The sequence below is a fragment of the Vipera ursinii genome, assembly GCF_947247035.1.
Source record: "Vipera ursinii genome assembly, chromosome: 4".
NCBI lineage: Eukaryota > Metazoa > Chordata > Lepidosauria > Squamata > Viperidae > Vipera > Vipera ursinii.
In genome coordinates this window covers 99,759,326-99,779,892 of record NC_139514.1, presented here as the reverse complement: position 1 = coordinate 99,779,892, position 20,567 = coordinate 99,759,326, and the positions used below count along the sequence as shown (strand labels likewise).

General features: G+C 36.9%; 1 protein-coding gene across 1 annotated transcript in view; it reads left to right on the top strand.

The window, feature by feature from the left end:
* Window positions 1-20,567, top strand: part of GPC6 (glypican 6) — a gene marked incomplete at its 3' end in the record, with an annotated part of 881,925 nt that overhangs the window by 145,865 nt on the left and 715,493 nt on the right. The gene's annotated exons all lie outside the window — the stretch shown is intronic.

The following is a 20,567-nucleotide window of genomic DNA, read 5'->3' as shown; positions in this document are numbered from 1 at the left end:
TTGATAATTGAGGAGCCAAACAATACCAAAAAGATATCAGTATGTGTTTCACTGATTATATAAAAAAGAGCTTTTATTGTCTTGATCATATCAAACTGTAGAATGTGCTTGCCATTATGTCAAATCAACACACAGGTCAGGAAGTCACAATATGAACAGAATGTGACAAAGCAGAGAAACTCTGGTTTGGCAAAGGAGCAACACAAGGCTGTATAGTCATATAGTTTCTCCTTATTTAATCTGTTTGGAGATTATATACTGAGGGAAGCTGGATTGGAAGAAGAGTAGTGTAGTTTTAAAATTGGAGGCAGAAACATTGGGGGCCCACCCTATGGCACAATTTTTTAAACTGAAAATACAACTATTCTGCAAAATCTAGTAATACAAATCATACAGCATAACAAAAAAAAAATTGGATTGACACTGAATATGAAAAATACCAAACTAATGACACAGATACAGCCACCAGCTTTAGAATGACAATGGACAGTGGAAGTCAATATGGTGAATAAAAAAGGTTAAAGGTAAAGGTTTCCCCGCACATGCGTGCTAGTTGTTTCCGACTCTAGGGGCCGATGCTCATCTCCGTTTCAAAGCCGAAGAGCCAGTGCTTGTCCAAGGACATCTCCGTGGTCATGTGGCCGCCATGACTAGACGCCAAAGGCGCACGGAACGCTGTTACCTTCCCACCATAGTGGTCCCTATTTTTCTACTTGCATTTTTACGTGCTTTCGAACTGCTAGGTTGTCAGAAGCTGGGACGAGTAACAGGCGCTCACTCTGTTATGCGGCACTCGGGATTTGACCCGCCAAACTGCCGACCTTCTGATCGACAAGCTCAGTGTCCTAAACAACTGAGCCACTGTGTCTCTTAATATGGTGAATAGCTTGTGCCTTTTAGGATATACAGTACCATCAACCTTAGAGGAATCAGCTTTGTAAAGTTTGGAGTTGGAAATAATAATAATAATAATAATAATAATAATAATAATAATAATAATAATAATAATAATAATAATAATTATTATTATTATTATTATTATTTTATTTATATACCTAAGAATACCATGGACCATTAAGAAAACAAACAAATAAATCAAAGTGCAAATCAACCAAGAGCTCTCACTGAAGGCACAAATAACCACAGTTGAGTCACACGTTAACGTATTTCCAACACATTGCGAGAAAACTTAGCTCCCTGGGAAAGTCCATAATGTTGTTAAAGTGGGAATAAAAATAAAAAGAAGACCAGCAGAAAGGTGAATTCACTCACTTACACTGGCAATGGGTGTGCTTTTAGAAGACTTGAAGGGTTAGGATCAGGGACAGACTGTTCCAGAGAAAATCAATAATAGATGACATTGACTTAATGGCACATAATAATCATTATCACACAAAATAAAGTTTCTATACCATCTAAGGACTGATTTAAATCCTTCACTCAGTAATGTTAGATAAAGGAACTAATGCTTACAATTACAGGGAAACAAGATTTGATTTTAAGATTATTTCAAACACAATAAAAGAGAAATGCCTGGTTATTGGAAACACCATGCTTATTATGTTCTTGGCATGTTTCTCTAATGTGTTCATCCATCTGGCAGTAGAAGCACTGTCAGTGCATAATGTTGTTTTTATGGTGTCTTTTGAAATCATTAATGTCCCTCACTGAAAAACTCTGTAGCATTTTAAAACTACAAGGAGCCCTGATTTAATGCCTGCCTCATTTAGCAACTGTTCACAGTTGTAGTGGTGATGAAAAAGAAATTTTATGGCCAGTCCTCATATTTACAACCTTTGCATGTCTCTAAAGCAAAGGAAAGCTGAAGTGAGATCATAAGCACAGTTGCTGTTTCACTTAGCAACTGCTTTACTTAACAACCAAGTTGCTGGTCCCAATTGTGGTCACTAAATGAGGACTACCTGTAAATATTTCTACTCCAACATCAGATTCTTGGTTATTGAAACATAGAAGAAAATGCAAAAATCAGGGACCCTACGATGATATTTAAAGAAAGGCAAGACATTTGATTTTTTGAGAAGAATATCAGTCAGAGCACTGTGATAGGAACTCAGAATTTAAAACACGAAAGTCATAGTCACACAACTGGAAGATACCTGACTGGGCCAGGTTCTTTTCCCTCCTAACTTCCTCAAAGTCATCAGTGAAATCTTTTTCTTCTCTTTCACAGTTCGTTGCTATATTCATGCATAGCAAGTACATTAATACAAACTCAAATTTTGCCCCATTCTGAGACTGTCTACTGATTGTTTTTACTCTAAACAGCACGTGCAGGATCGGCCTCATCAAACTTTATGCTCTCTCCGTGTATTCTGTCTTTCCAGCACCAACAATTCTGTGCAGTGCAGGTTTCACAGGTAGAAGGATACTGATATATGTGAGCTTGGTTGCCGTATTTGCAACTGTTTGCTGTTGGCGGTATTTGTATTCTGCTAAATCTCTCAATATTTGAACAAACAGCATCAATTATCACCATCTGTTTCCCCTCCCCTCCAACTCATAGTCATTATTAAAATCAGATTTCACAGGAAGAATACAATACTTTGGAATTACTTAACTTTTGCACTTGGTTGTTTAATTTCGGTGAGAGATAAATGGAATGATTGGAAGATAAATAGTTCTTTATTGGCAGCTGGTGAAGTTTTTCCTAATTCTATTTGAAGTAATCGGAGAATTTGGCTATAAGGAACATGAGTAATTTGCATTTTCTTCTTTACTAAAGCCTTAAACCTACCCCTCTAGATAAGATCTACCATCTAGCCAGCATTGCCCCATCTGCTGTTCATAGAGAAGCAACAGCGTACAAGAGAGGCTCGAACCATCAATATCTAGACAGCACCCTCTCTATGACCTACAACCAGTTCAACAGAGATTAAAATATAGGAAAAGCTACCTTAGGTCAAGCGGAAGACTTTGAAGAATTTAAAAGCAGAGAGGACCTATGGAAAGCTATAAAGAACCAACCCTGGATGCAACCAATGTAGGTGCTAGCACCTGGTTCTGGCAAAAGCTGGGAATTATGGAAATTGCTGAATAGACTGCACAACAAGTTCCAGAGACACGCAGAACAAATGGGTCTATCCAGTGGCCTCTGCCCCTTGCAATTGTGGTGACATGAGAATAATAAAATAGCTATCACTTATTTGAAAATAATGAAAAAGGCATTGCATATCATTTAGTTGTTATTTTATTAATTGGAAAAGAAAAGCAATGATCGATTACTTGACTGATTGATTGATAAAGTAATTGCATACAGTATATGCCATTAAATTACTGGCAATTCTCACCAACAACATAGACAGAATTGCTTGGGAGGATATGTTTCCTTCAGGTCTTCCAACTGTGCCCCCATCACCACTGTAACTGAATGCATCCATCTTGTTGTTAGTTATCCTCATGTATTTCTTTCTGCCTTCCCCAGTATTATAGACTTCCTCAGAGAGCTAAGTCTTTGCATAATGTGTCATATGTATGTTAATTTGAATGGGGTCATTTGTGCCTTTATGTAAAATCTCTTAAGTCTAAGTCATTTATGAAGATATTGAAAAGTACTGGGCCTAAGATGGAACCTTGTGGCACCCCACTACTTACTTCCCTCCATATAGATGTAGTACCATTAGGGACTACTTACTGAGTATGGCTTGTCAGCCAGTTACAAATACACCTGGCGATGCTGTCTATCCCAAGAAGTAAGTTGTGGTCTGCTTTGTTGAATGCCTTGCTGAAGTCTACGTATACTGTGTCCACAGTATTTCACTGGTCTACTAATTTAGTCACTTTGTCAAAGAATGAAATAAGATTGTTCCATTATTGGAAGAAGAAAAGTCTTGTACTTTTCAATAAAAAAAAGATTGTTCCATTATTGGAGGTTTTTAAAGAACTAATTGGGCAGCCATTTGTCTGAAATTGTACAGGTTCTCCTGTTTGGTGGTGGTGATGGAGGGTTGGACTAGAAAACCTCCAAGATCCCTCCCAACTCTGTTATTCTGTATTCCAAAAGGCAGAAACTATCTACCATATTCAATTCTAAGACTGGTTGCTTTATCTGTTGTCATCAGTTTGGCTTTCTTTATATTTAATCTTTAATTGTGCCTCTTGTCTTTCATTACAGATCATCTGCACTTTCAGCTACAGTATCACATCACTATATCATGAACATAGTACAAGACTTTTCTTCTTCCAATTTTAAATTCTAAAACTTTGGTCATGTTCCAATCCATTTCCCTTGGTATGATATTTTGCAAATAGATGGAATAAGTGGTGGAGACTATACAGTGTAATTTTGGTTTACTCCTTTGCCAACTTGGAACCACTCTCTTTGGCCACATTCTGTCCATACTGTGGATTTTGAATGAGAATCAGGTATTCTAGGATTCTCATTCTCTTAACCACATTTCACAGCTTGACATGTTTGGTGTAATCAAATGCTCTTTTTACAATCAATAAGCACATAGAAATTTATTTTTGGTATTCTTTGCCTTTTTCTAATACCCAGCATGAACCAACAATAAGTTCTTATGTTCCTAAACCTTTTTTTAAAGCCAACTTGAATACATGACATCTCACTTTCCATGTACGACTGTAATCTGTGTTTGATAATCCCAAGCATTATTTTGCTATTATGTGAAATCAGGGTATTATGGAATAGTTTGTTCAGTCTTCCAAGTATCCTTTTTTTGTATTGTAATATAGATATATCTTTTCTATTCTGTTGGCCACTGTGACTTGTCCAATTTTTCTGCATAGCTTGGTTAGAATTTGTGGCTTGCCATATTTCTGTAAATACCACATCAAGTCTTATAATTACCAGAGTGAAGACTTAAAATCAACTTCTAACACAAAAATTAAATCAAATCTTTATTATTGTCATAGACCAGCATAGCTAGCACTAAAGATTCTTGTAGGCAGTCAGCATTTTCTAAGATATCTTGGATGCTGACATCTTTACTATGGACAATTTCAATATATTTCTTCCATCTTAGTTAGATGTAACTCAAGGTAAACATCTCAATTTACTGGCAAAGCCCAACCTGAACGTACATTATTCCTCTTTTACATTTTTAGTTAAATCATTGAGTAACTTATTGATCCTTTCCTACAAATATATTTCTTCAACAGTCAGGAAACACACAAACACACATACCCCTCTCTAAGATAGATGGTAAATAGAAATAAAAGTGCCGATATCTACCATTCTTCTTTCTGCAAACCCCTCTCTAAGATAGATGGTAAATAGTAGAAATAAAAGTGCTGATATCTACCATTCTTCTTTCTGCAAATCCCATGGTGTTTTCTGTATTTCTGAGTTTTGTCTTAATGGTTTTTTAACTTCTCATGCAAAGAGCAAGTGCTGTGGAAGTAGTGCCTTTTGAAATAGGAAGGAAAGAAGATAAATGTCTTAAATACCTATCATTATTAAAGTTACTTCAAAGCTGTCAGAGCCTTCAGGAATAGTGAATTACAGTCAGAATTGGTTTATAGATTTACTGTTGACCATCCTGGGAAGATTCCAAAATGTTCTCCATTAAGATCTGTATCCCAAATCCTTGGCAAACCCTTTAGAAGCTGTGGAGCATCCTGCAAGCAGACAGAAAATAATGGAGCTCAGATGATCTGAGAAAGGACTTCTTATTTGTAGAAATGAAACATGGCTAATTAAAGAAATTAGAGTTGACCAAAGTTTTTCTACTTCTTCCCACAGGGAACATTTTATTTTTAACGTCTGTTACATTAATAACATCTATGAAGATGCCTTTCATTAACTGGCCCTACTGCATATTTTGGCTTAGATGATACATTATTCTTCTTTTGCCTTAACAGTTTTAAGGCCTTGTGGTTATACATAATGTATATTTTGTGGAGGTTACTGAATTCATTTTAGTTATCTGTTTTCAATTATGTTTTTTTTTAAAAAATTGAATTCTGTATCTTCTTTGTAACTGTTAGAAGACGAACAGCATATTTTAGTTAATACATCACAGTATAAGAACTACAGTATTACCCTGTGAATGTTTTCTTGGAAGCCAAAATTTAATGGGACATGCTCCTTACTAAGGTTTGCTTGATGGCAGCCATGGTTCATGTTTTTTGGCTTGTGTAATATGTGATGGAGGAATTTAATTAATTAAAAATTGCAGTATTGCACACTGATTCTGCTGACTGCCAACTGCCAACAGTTTGGCAGTTCAATTCTCAGTGGTTCAAGGTTGACTCAGCCTTCCATCCTTTCGAGGTTGGTAAAATGAGGACCCAGATTGTTGGAGGCAACAATCGGTATTTAGGTATAATGCTACTGAAGTGGTGTATAAGTCTAAGTGCTATTGCTAAAAGTAAAGACATCCTGGTATCATATAAACTGTGAAATTGGATCTGGATAAAGCATGTACATTAGACTGCTAGACAGTGATCAAATGCTTTGCAGCCAGTCATTGGAACCACAAAAGATCGTTTCTGGCTATAAATAACGTTGATTTTTAAACCAGTTACAATAGCAATGATACAAACTCAGCTTTCCCCTATGGAAATGTACAGGTGTTGCCAGGGTTTCTTTGTTGTTGCTGAATTTAAATTGCTTCTTTAGACAGTCACTAACTCTTTGCCTGCAAAGGAGTTAAGAAAGGGTTTCCCAACGTATTTGTTCATCTTTATAATTCTTGAGTTTGTTTGTTGTGGTTCAAATTACAGACCTTACTCTTGGACTAAACAACATATTGATGATCCAGGTTCTCCACAAAACAAGTAGAGCTCTTTGAGTATGTGGGAATTACCTTCTGTTCAACAAACACTGTAATATTGTAGTATTCTACATTTTATTCTACATTTGCATTTTCATAGAATCACAAAATGCAGAGTTTCTTCTCTCACCAATACATCCTAGTTTATCTCTTGATCTTTTGCAACAAATCCCAGGATCCCTGAATGGAAAGTAAATACTGCCGAAGAGGAGATCCAACATACGTTTTCATGATAAAATCCTAGGATTAGTAGTTAGACTTTCTGATGGGAATAGTTCATTTTACTCATTTAAAGCATTTATACAGCTGCCCAGCTTATGTTAATTTTCTGGGTGATTTCCACAGTTGATGTTGTGCACATTGAAGGAAATGTCCACTGCTTATCCTTTCTCTTCTGCAAAGTCTTTTCTTCTCTAAGGTTTGCTTCCATATGTGTGCATATCTTAGTGTTTGTGTTACTTCAGAAATACAGTGCTGGAAGAGACCTTGATTATTAGAGGAGCTCCAGTTAAAATACAGTAATCCTACAGAAATCTTCACACCTTACCTCCTCACCTTCTAATATTGCCCTCCCAGCCAGATTTATATGAATTATAGAAACAAATGAAGTAATCATTATTCTCGGATGTGTAATGAGACAAAATAGAAAGTTTTTTTTTTAAAAAAAACAACCAAAAAAACAAAAACTGGTTTCTTTTGGCCACAGTGTTTTGCTTCACACCCTGCTACATTTTTTGCTGGTGAGACTTAAATGTAAAGACCATCCTGATGAATATGGTCAGATTTGCTGATCTCCAAATATGAAAGGTATCAGTAAATATGATAAAGGACTGTTCACCTAAATCTGACTGTTTTCGGCACAGACGGAATGAATTGTTCCAATTTTAGCATCCTTGGTTAAAATGAGTTCTCTTTTGATATAAGAAAATAATTTACAGCGTAATCCTCAATCATGTATTCAATGGCAACTTCAAATGATAAATCATGGAACTTGCAAGATGGAGCTGTAGCTACTTTATAATAAAGTGTCCTTGAGTGTCTTTTGGAAAAGAGTAGTTTATCACATGCCTGCAGTTTGCAAACTTTCTTAGATGTCATTGTGGTTAAAAAGGGGATTGAAGGGACTTCTAAAAATGATAGACATGGAATGGAGCAGGTTTGCCAAAACCAAGGACACTGACCAAGCCAATTGTGGCACATCGTCAATAACTTCATCCACACAGAATGGATAGTACATTTCAATTTTAGTAAAACACGCTGACTTTTCACTCACTTGTTCCAAAATTGCAAAAGGACAAAACAATTAAAATTCCTCGAATTAACTTTTTATGGATTGTGGTTCAAATCACCTTGTGGGTGTTTAGTGAACGTTTGCTGAATTGCACTTTTTGAGTGTGCTTCTTTTGGGTGTCTCAGCTCCGAAAGCAACTCAGCATGACTCAGAGCTAGGTTATCAATTATAATGACTAGTGGAATAAACATCTTGCATTAGTTTTTAGACATTTAATATATATTTAATTTTAATTTAATTTATTAATATTTCTATACCGCCCTTCTCCCGAAGGACTCAGGGCGGTGTACAGGGCAAGAATAAAACACAAAGCTACAAAAATTAAAAAGTAATTAAATACATGCCCATAAAAAACAATAAATACATTAATAAAACCCCAATAAGATGATAGTAAAAACCCCACCAATCCCCCCTCAGGCCAGGCCGGCTTGTCCGAACAGGTATGTTTTCAGATCGCGGCGAAAGGAGCGAAGATCGGGCGCCGTCCGGAGCTCAACCGGTAACTGGTTCCATAGCTCCGGGGCGCCCACAGAGAAAGACCTCCCCCTGGGGGCCACCAATCTACATTCTCTGACCGGTGGCACCCTGAGGAGGCCCTCTCTGTGGGAACGCACAGGGCGGAGGGAAGTTGACGCCGGCAGCAGGTGTTCCCTGAGGTACTCCGGACCCCTGCCATGTAGGGCTTTAAACACCATGACTAGTACCTTGAATCTCACCCGGAAGACAACTGGCAACCAATGCAGCTCACGGAGCAGAGGTGTGACATGGGAGTATCGGGAAACTCCCAACACAACTCTCGCGGCTGCATTCTGTGCCAGTTGGAGCTTCTGGGTGGTCCTCAAGGGCAGCCCCATGTAGAGAGCGTTGCAGTAGTCTAGTCGAGAGGTCACGAGCGTGTGAGTGACTGTGCATAGATCATCCCGGCTTAGATAGGGCCGCAACTGGCGCACCAGGCGAACCTGGGCGAAAGCCCCCCTAGTCACAGCTCCTATGTGGTCTTCCAGGGTGAGCCGTGAATCTAGGAGGACTCCCAAGTTGCGAGCCCTATCTATGGGGGTAATAATTCGCCCCCCATAGCAAGAGGTGGAATGTCCGAATAAACCCGGGATGAAGGTATGCAAAGCCACTCGGTCTTGTCGGGGTTGAGTTGAAGTCTGTTCCTCCCCATCCAGACCCGAACCGCCTCCAGGCAACGGGACATCACGGTGAGGGCATCACTGGGGTGGTTTGGGGTCGAAAAGAAAAGCTGGGTATCATCAGCATACTGATGATACCCAACTCCAAAACCACGAATGATCTCACCCAGCGGTTTCATATAGATGTTGAACAGGAGAGGCGAGAGGACCGACCCCTGAGGAACTCCACAAATGAGAGACCTCGCGGTCGACCTCTGCCCTCCTGCCAACACCGACTGCGAGCGTCCCTGGAGATAGGAGGAGAACCACTGTAAAACCATGCCTCCCACTCCCACTCCCCCAAGAAGCCGCAGCAAGATACCATGGTCGATGGTATCGAAAGCCGCTGAGAGGTCTAATAGGACCAGAACAGAGGAATGCCCCCTGTCCCGGGCCCTCCAGAGATCATTCACCAGCGCGACCAATGCCGTCTCCGTGCTGTACCCGGGCCTGAAACCCGATTGGTATGGGTCTAGATAATCCGCTTCATATATGACCAACTATTTACCATATTTCTGAAATATATTTGTTTTCCTTTGGGAAAGGTTTTAAAGGGAGTTGACTGTCTTACTAGACATATAATTAGTTCATAGTCAATACTGCTGCAGTGCAACATCTTGTATAACAAGCCTGTTCCTTCCATCCCATCTTGGAAGGTGACTCTTCAATAGGTACATGATGCCCATAATTCACATGCTGTGGACTTCCAAAGGTTTTGCTTGGTCAATGGAAAACTTTTTATGAAGGCTCTTTTCCATGGTCACCTCTCTGTTTATCCTTAGTCCTAGATTTTAAAGGTGAATCATGTTCCCCAAATATATTGCTGTTCAGTGCAGACCAAAATAAATTTATTTTTAAATTACCAATCTATGGTATATTTTATTGTTTGGGTATTTGATTCAAAGCCTCACTTTTACTCTGGCCAGGTTTTAAAAAAATTGAACCACCACAACAATAAATAACAAGAAAATAAGCATTAAAGTCATTAAAAGTCTTTGGGAAATAGGTTTTTTTTAACCTATTTTCTTAATGCTTGGACAATGCCTCTTACAGTCTGGAAAAAAAAAACCTTTCTATAGTGAGATAGAAAAATGGGCTTCTTCAAAAGGGTTTCTCGCACAATTTAACAACCAATTAGGTTGGTAAGAAGAAAAATAGGTCTTTAGGTTCTAGTCTGTATAGGTCAGGGGTAGGCAACCTCGGCTCTTTTATGACTCATGGACTTCAACTCCCAGAATTCCTGAGTCATGCTGACTCAGGAATTCTGGGAGTTGAAGTCCATGAGTCATAAAAGAGCTGAGGTTGCCTACCCCCGGTATAGGTCTATAAAAGTCAGTACTAGGACATGACATTGTTCGTCATAAGTAATATCAGAATGTAACAGAGTCTACTACATCCAAATTTAGTTTACCTGACTTCTGATTTAATAGATACAAACCACCGGGCATCTCTGCAAACCATACCATGTTCTATGGGATATGTACTTCTAATGAGGATAGGCAACGAGAGGCCCTTTGGAAGTTTAGTATTCCAAATCACATAAGCCATCACCAGCATGGACAATGACAAAGACTTATGGATACTGCAGTCTAAAATTTCTGGAATGCGCCAACTTGCCACCCCCTGGCTTCCTACATTAGGACTTATATGTATAAGTGCCCAGCAGTATACATAAAGTTCCTCTTAAATTTAGTAGTTCATACTAAACAGATATCTGTGGGAGTGGTTACTTCACATATTCACTCTTGCAAATATTTTAGTACTAGATTTGTTTCTTTGGGATTTGAGAATTCTTGGCTTTAGCTTTGTGTGATAAAGCATTTAATTGCAGGAATGTTTTTAATCATTTGTTTTTAAAAATTATCTGTCACAAGGCATATCTCTGATTGCCATTAAGGTTTTATTTTTTTTCCTTCTATTTATTTGTGCATGAGTCTATGAGACTACCTGGATAAGTCCCTGCAGTTTTCTTAGCAAGATTTTTCAAAAGTGGTTTTCCATTGTGTCCTTCCTAGGTCTGAGAGAAAATGACTGACTCATGGTCATCCAGCTGGCTTTGTGCTTAAGGCAGGATTAGAAGTCAAGTTACCCAGTTTCTAGTCTAATGCCTTAACCTCTACACCAAACTGTCTCTGCCATTATTGTTATACATCAGCAAAATGGCTAATGCATACATACCTATAAGTCTCAGATGGAAAATGTATTCTAAGTAGCCATTTGAAAAAAATTACAATAGTTTCAACAAAATTAATGTTTCAGGCTGTATAAGATCACAAGAGAATACAGGAATTGGAGAAGAACTACTTCTGATTCATCTATGAGTACAAATTTACAAACACACAAAATATGTTGGCACAGCTGGGTGACCTATACAGTATCTTGCTTCAAAGTGCAGTTCCTATCAAAATCATTTAGCTAAGAAGCTCCAAAATTCATGGAATAAAACCAGTCCAAATTGGGATGCATTCCTGAAAATGTACAGCTCCATAGTGATTTGGGGAAAGTTGAACTGCATTGTCCAAAGTAAGATTTTCCAGTCTGTGGATATTAGAAAGGTTTTATAGGACCAACCCCAAGATCTTCTCTCTCTTCTCACGTTTCATTGTGTTCTTGCACTTTGGTGGGTGGAGTGAGAAAAGGAACTGCATCTTTGAATGAAAAAGCCCATCCTCCCTGCAGCAGAATGGATTTGTCATTTCTTGCTTGGTTCTAATTTGGACGTTCTTGAGATAATTTATTTAGGGGAGGTGATGCTTTATCTATTTAACATCTGTGATTAGAGGCCACTGCTTCAGCATTCATCCTATGGCGAAGGCAAAAATGAAATCATTAGCAGCCACCTATACCACTGATCCTTCAGGATTTTTCAACACCATGGATAACAATCTATATCAGGGGTCTTCAAACCTGACCCTTTTATGACTTGTGGACTTCAACTCCCAGAATTCCTCAGCCAGGCATGCTGGCTAAGGAATTCTGGGAATTGAAGTCCACAAGTCAAAAAGGGCCAAGTTTGAAGACCCCCGATCTATATGAAAGTGCCAGAATTCCACTTGTGACTTCCAGCTTCCTAAAAGTTGTTGTGGTTGTGTGGTTTTTTTTTTACCAAAATGATTGGGGTTGGTATAAGATTGTCCCTCTCAAAATAAAAGGAAGATGATTGGGAGGTCAGAGAGGCAATCTGTCCCTTTTCAGCCCTTAAAACTCACCAGCTCCTCAAAACATTTTGCTTCCAACTCTTAGTAGCATACAATTAGACCATTTTTGCTGAGTGTTAGGGGTAAAAGTGTGAAGGATTTGCTGTAGATAGGGGAATCTTAGATTTAGGTCATTCCAAAGGGGGAAAATAAGCTGCAAAACTCTGTTCCTCTCATTCCAGTGACAGAATTACTCCTTTGATGAGAACAGCAAGTTCTAAGATTCAACTACAGGAAGCTGCCATTTGTGGCTGCAATCAATAGTATAACTAGATAAGTGAATAAAACTAGCATTCAAAATTCTCTACCAAAAGTGCTTGACAGATAATTTCTCTAAATTTTTCCAGGTAAAAGATAATTTCTCCAATAATTTATAACTGGTAGTAAAAAAATACTAAGAGTAGCAGTGGTAGTAAACAATTTCTAAGAAGAGGAAATTCCTCATTATGTAGCCATGGGATTCAATTGAAGGATAGGGTGCTGAGAAATCTGAAAAAGCTAGAGAGAAAATTGTGTTATGAAAGTTTCTCAAAGTCTTTTTCTTCAACAGAATGTTTAAAGAAACATTTCTTTTTGTCTAATTAAATAAGATTTTCTAGACCCAATGGTTCTAAGTAATTCATACTGGATTTTTTTCCCCTCAGGATTTTTTCCCCAGACCACTTCATGCTGAATCCTTTTAGCTTCAAAGACAGAACATGAATCTCTATCTTTCTAATGTTCTCTATTATTTTCATTATCTCAGTTCTCTAGTGGACTGCAGAACAAATTCTGTTGGCTCTGTTATATCTGATGGAAGAACCAGCATGGGCAGAATGCAACATCATATTTAATTATTTGTCTAAGATGTATGGTTTTAAAAAGTAGCAGAGGGTAACAGTTTTTGCTTCTTTCTTCAGTGTCAAAAGAAAAAAAAAATCATAAGACAGATTTTTCCTTAGTTAACACGTGTCTTTCATACTGAAAATTTTGTTCTCAGGATTCTTTTTCTTTGAATGAATATCTGGGTAGCCTGATGCAATTTCACACACATCCACTGGCTTTGAAAATTGTCCTTTATGTAGGGAAAGAGTCATGTTAGGATTTGTGAAATTTGTCAGATTTCCTTGGCTATTAACATAGTTTATTTCACCTAAGAATTAATATGGAAAGAATTTAAATAAAATTGAAAAATATATGAAATTATATCCTTTCTTAACCATGTGCTTCATTCACTTTTCTTAATATATATAATTTTACATATTTCCCTTTTAAGCAATTAATTCCTTTTATTTCTTTGCTGCCTCTCAAGGAACACATTTCTATATGTGTTATTTTTTTAATAGAACAATTTTTGAACAATTCAGGAATGTACGAGTACTAAAGGATAATTGCCTTTTAACACTAGTTGTCTTTCTAGAAGTATGAATTGGACCAGTGCACTTTAAAACAAAATGCAAAGTGGATAAATGTATTTTTCAGCAATAATTTCCATGCAAAAGTAAGAACCATAATAGTAGCAGTACTAAAGGTTACAAAAATTACCTGTCACAAGGTATATCTTTTATTGCCACTATAGGGTGCTGATCTATTTTCCCCAGTTCAGCTTCATATCATTTCCTAAAACATGGTGGGTAAATTTGATGCTTGTTATAGAAGAGCTTGATAAAATTCAGAGGCAACAACATTCTTCAAGTTGAACTACTATGCAACAAACTTGGTAACAAATTAGATTTAAAGCCTTTTCATTTGTTCATTTTTTTAAAAAAAATGAAGCACAAAGTATTCACTGAGCTCGATCAAATCTGCAAATATGGGTAACTCAAAAGGATTTATTCATTCACTAGACAGTAGACTCCTTAGGCAGGCAGATATTAATTCATTTTTAATGTTAGAAAAATACAGTCATTAAACATCAGCTAACACGAAATGCCAGAAATGCTTTTAACGTTAGAGAAAGTGCACTCCTTTGCCAAAATTGCTTGTTACTTATGAAGATTTGGACATGCTGAAGTATTAAATATTTAAAGTGGAAGTTGCTTTTCTAAAATGTAATGTTTCTGATCAGGGAAAAAATGTTTTAACAAGCAAGGCTGTTGAATAATGCACAACACTGTTAATAAGATAGTATAGGAGATATATTTATTATGTTGTGAAAATGACTGATCTTTTGAATAAGAAAAATGATCCCCTTGAATTGAAACACTCTAGCAAATACTATAACTTAGTGTTGCCAGAGGGTACAACAATTGTCTCTATACTTATGTTCCAGAAAATTCAAATGTTCTCCTTCAATATTATATTTATATTATGTTATCCCTATTATTAGGCCTCAACTTAATTGGCTGTAATTCAGAATATTCTCTAACCAAAATCAGAACCTAGAGAGGACATAGATCACTTAATAGGATAGTACAACACGCTAAGCCTTAATGCAGTTCTCAAGAACAGTGATCCCCAACTTTTTGTGCACCAGGGATTGGTTCCGTGGAAAGACGGTTTTCCGTGGAGCGGAGAGGGCATGGTTTTATATGCTACCTACATCCCGCAGATGAGGCTTAGCTTGTTTGCGTGGACCAGTTTCTGGCATGCCGCGGACCAGTGCTTGTTGACGGATTGGGAATTGGGGGCCCTTGCTCAAGAAGATACATTTGCTGACATTTTCCCAGTATTTGGGAGAATCATGAAACCTCTTTTCTTTACCCAAGTTCTCAGAAATAATTGCATAATGTCTTCCATCCCATTGTTGATTTCCATACATATCTAAGGCAAGACAATCTTTATGGATACTTCTTCACTTTGAGCTTATAGGACTCAAAGAATTTTCCATATGTCAAAGGCTTTCTATCTCAGAGTACTGGATAGTGTTCGGTTGCCAGTATCTGAACAGGCAAAGGATGACATGGATAAGAGAACAAGTGGGGTGTATGTTTCTTGGCATCCATGACAAAAATTATAATGAAAAACTGCAAAAAAATACACTCTGACTTTATTAAGTTGTGTAATACTTGTTTTTCAATGGCAATATTTTTCCAACAAATGTTATATTTGTTATAGCAGTAATCTAGAACTGAACATAGAATAACAGAATTGGAAGGGACCTTGGAAGACTTTTAGTCCAACCCCCTCCTTGATTAGGAGACCCTATACCATTTCAGACAGATGGCTGTCCAGTTTCTTCTTCTCCAGCGATGGGGCACCCACAATCTATGAAGGCAAGCCGCTCCACTGGTTAATTGTTCTCACCATTAGGAAATTTCTCTTTAGTTCTAGTTTGCTTCTCTCCATCCATTGTTTCTTGTCTTGCCTTCTGGTGCTTTGGAAAATAGATTGCCCCCCTCATCTTTGTGGCAGCCCCTCAAATATTAGAACACAGCTATCATGCCTTCCCTAGTCCTTCTTTGATGAAGGACTGATGAACTGACAAAGATGTGGTTTTCAAATTCACCATAGACACTTATGATGGGTCCTGTGATCTATAGTCTGCCGGAATCATAGATTTGAAGCTGCTGATTTGAGGCCAGTTGCTGGAATTAGAAACAAAATGATCTAAATCTAGGCTGCTCATTCAGTTGATGAACAAGAAAGAATAAGAAGCAGACAATTGATAAGGTCAAGACATACAAAAGTTTAATTTAATTTAATTTAATTTTAATTCCATTTATATCCCAGCTAGGCTGCATTAACAGAGGGATGGAATCAAGTTCACGTGAAGTACTAATACCACTTTATAATGCCTTGGTAAGGCCACACTTGGAATACTGCATCCACTTGTGGTCACCACAATGTAAAAAGAATGTTGAGACTCTAGAAAGAGTGCCAAGAAAAGAAACAAAAATGATCAGGGGATTGGAGACTAAAACTTATAAGGAACAGTTGCTGGAATTGGGTATGTCTATTTTAATGAAGAGGAGGATGAGGGGTGACATGACAGCAGTGTTCCAATATCTCAGGGGTTGCCACAAGGAAGAGGGAGTCAAGCTGTTCTCCAAAGCACCTGCGGGCAGGACAAGAAGCAGCAGATGGAAACTAATCAAAGAGAGGAGAAACCTAGAACTAAGGAGAAACTTCCTGACAGTTAGAACAATTAACCAGTGGAACAACTTGCCTCCAGAGGTTGTGAATGTTCCAACACTGGAAGTTTTTAAGAAGAGACTGGACAACCATTTGTCTGAAATGGTATTGTCAGGACCCACCCCAAACCACGTCTTAGGAAGACAAAACTCTTGGAGTCAAATCTAGTCCAAAAAGAATCTTTACTATGACATGCTTGGTTGTAGGAATACAAGACAGGACTTGATATTGTCCCATGAACTAAACCCTTATAAAGAGTTCCCGGTTTAACCCCCCCTTAACCCCATTTGGTCAGTCCCCCATCATTTACCTTGTATCATCCCTCTCGTGGGAAAAAGGAACTTAGGACCTTTTATGTTTATTGCTCTCTTCCCTGACACAAGCCAGATGCTAGCCCCCCCTTTTGTTTCCCCAGTTCAAAAGGCTTCTCTTTTCCTTTGAAATGCCTAATACCGGTTCAATACACATCCATTCACTCCTCTTCGGGAGATGGCAGAATCCATGGAATAATGTTTGAAACATACATTTATGAATATGATCTAAATGGATTCTGACAGTTATAGCATTTTCTGCCTGAGCAGGGGATTAGACTAGATGACCACCAAGGTCCTTTCCAACTATTATTATTATTATTATTATTATTATTATTATTATTATTATTATTATTATTATCATCATCATCATCATCATCATCATCATCATCATCATCATCAATTCAAGACACTAAAAAATCCTGTCAGTGTTTGATTTTAAGGCCTGCCAGATGGAGGTCATGAAGAGGACATCCCCTCTTTTTGCCAGATGTATGGTAACCCATTGGACAGAATGGAGCTAGAAGAGAATGGAGGAGAGACTTTAGTTGTGATCTAGAAGTTTGATTATCTTTGTCCTTTTACACAATAATTCATAAAGAGACAGCTGTAGTTTTACAAAACAACGTATGCCACTAAGTTCTGCTATGGCTATGGTTCTACTTTATAGCTAGTGCTGTGTCAAATACTATAGAAATCAAATGCAGCACACACATATTTGGTCCAAAGCTCAGTTTGAGTCTATAGAGATGATCAAATAATATTAGCTTAAATTCTGTTATCTGACACTAATTACTTGGAGTTGCAATAAAACAATTTTCTGTAATTGCCCATGGAATCACTAATTACAATGCAAATATAAGTCAGCAAACAAAATCCATGTTTAATATGGTATTGCTATTCTGAAAGTATTGTATCTTTTCAATATGATATAATATTTACTTTGGGGAACATGTTTCAGTGGGTATTAAAGAAAATATTTTCAAAAGTTTGAGATATATTGATCACCAAGAAGTACAGTATAACATATTGGCTTCACCATCCTTATAGGAAATCGTCAGATATAGATAGTCAGAAGTTACTTTATGGGTTGCAAAGTTTCTGCCAGAAATAAAACTCACAGTCCTTTTTTTTCCTTTAGATTATATATACACATAGTCATAATTTAACAACCACTTAACAGCCACTTGGTTGTTAAGTAAAGTGGTTGCTAAGTGAAACAGCAACTATGCTTATGATTTTACTTCAACTTTCCTTTTTTACCAACCTGCAAAGATTGTAATTGTGCGGACTGGTCATAGAATTCTTTTTTTATTATCACTGTAGCTCCAAATGGTCACTAAACAAAGAAGTCGCTAAATGAGGACTACCAACTGTATACAATGCATTATCATTAAGAGCTATCCAGGTCCTGTATATGACTTTCTAACATCTGATGACAGGTTCAAATCACAGTAGAATAACATCTGGCTGTCCACATCTGACGGCTTAGATAATTTTGGAGAATACTCTGGAGATAAAATCAACATTCAAAAACCAAAGAATAACAACAAGATTTTTAGTGCAGGAAGAAATTAATTTGGTTTTCAGATAGCTATCTCAGTGAAATATCTTGGTTTGCACTTGAGAGAACACAAATTTATATGTTAAACTGTAGCAAGAGACTAAAAAAAGATCTTGAAAAATCTATCTAAAGCTATCTCATTTAGGATCAATTGCAATCACCAGAATGAATTTGCTGCCCAAGATCTACCTGCTTCAAATGTCATCAGTCAGAATTTCAGAGAAAGCTTTATGAAAATGGCAAGAAATTTTCTGCAAATTTATATTAAAAAAAAATACAAAGAAAACCCCTCACAAGATTTCAAAGAGGAGGTGGTCTTTCACATTTTAAACTGAACCATAAAACAGGCCACCAGTAATGGATAACAGACTGGATAAAATCCCTGAATAGATAAATAGCAATTTTGGAAGAAGGCAGTTTAGCCAACAGACTTCATAGATATCTGTGGTACAGTGATACAAAGGAGGATAAAAACTTAAAAGGACACTTTATTAAATTAAGTTTGATAAAAGCATGGAAATCTACAAAAGGAATAATGTATCCAACAATTTCACCTCTAGCTTCCCTCTCAAATGCTTTTCATGTTGAAGACAATTAGAGCAAACAGAATTTCATATGCAGATGTGGTTTACTTGTCCTCTATGAACAGATTAAAAACACAGCAAGAACTACACAGTGATAGGTAAAAGATACCGTGGTTGATGTACTTACAAATTGCTGGAAGGATAAAATCAGATCTCAAGAAGGAAGAACAGATATTAAGAAAAAGATGGCATTTGAAATGCTCCTGTTAAAAACACCACCACCTGTTATGACACATATATACACTTTTACTTAGATATGATACAGAAAAAGCACAAACAAAAAAAATGCTGTGGTAAAATGGATACAAAATATTAAAGAAACAGTTGCAACATACTGTAACAGTGGGAAGAATTATGGACTAAATCTATAAATTTATACCAAGTTTATAACTTAAAGGAAAATTTGGTACAAAATGTTCTACAGAAGATACACAACTCAATAATATAATAGACAAATCATACAGTAGTAATTGTTGGAAATCCCATCAAGCAGGAGGAAGACTTGTGGTGGACGTGTAAAAAAATAAAGTATTAGAAAGGTGTATATAGTGAAGTGCAGAAAAACATGGAATTTAATTTTGAAATAAAACCACAACTTTTCTTAACCAGGTACAACCTCAGAAAAAATAATTAGAAAAAATCATAATGTAATGAGATGTAGCCTCACAGCAGCAAGAATAAATTTTGCTTGACAGTTGAAATAATATACAATTCCAGCAAGACCTGATTGGCAACCCAAACTTGGAGAACTTTGGGGTCTTGCTAAATTAATGTTTACAATTAGTGCAAATTAATGTGCAAATATGTTGTACAATAAATATTTTGATGTAATTTGCAGCAGTTTCTTCTAATGTTATACTCAGTTTCATATGAAAAAGTCACATGGTTCTTTGCCTGTAATACCAATATGACTGATAGAATATTTATTTCTCTTTTATTTCTAATACTCTAAATTTTCTAAACAATACAATGCTAATCATTTTAATAGATACTGTAAAATATTATTGTATCAAAACAATACAGTGTATTAATACTTATAAGTATTACAGTAATACTAGGAAAAATTTCTGGCTAACTTCCAGTCTAACATTAGACATTCAGTCCTCCTGGAATGACTGAGTATATTCTGATTCAACAATGATGCATTTTCCTCTTAAATATTAATGTCTTCCATTTACTGTAGAACCACATCAAAAACAAACATAGTCTAGTTGAATCATTGTAGGCTTGCAATCTCCATTGTATTTTCTTATCAATCTTGATATCACTCCATTTGCTTCCTCCCTCAAACAGAAATCTGAAACTCTTTTCTCTGCCAGAAGTGAATTCAGTCTGCTGAAAACTACTCATTTTATACCACAAGTTGCTAGGTGATTGATTGCTGAATGGATTCCAATTTACTGCTGAACTCCTCCTACTCAGGCATAGCAAGTCTGTGACAAGTGTTTAGATTGAAATTACTTCTCATCTTTCATTTATACAATTTTGTTTTAAAAGACCTCCATAAAATATGAAAAGATACAGACCTTGAGTATACAACTTAATCTAATCATCAATATGTATCTACAGTTCCCAGTTGAAAGATTTTAGCAGCCGTTTCTATATGTCTCTGCCTATTTATTTGGCCTTTGTCAGAG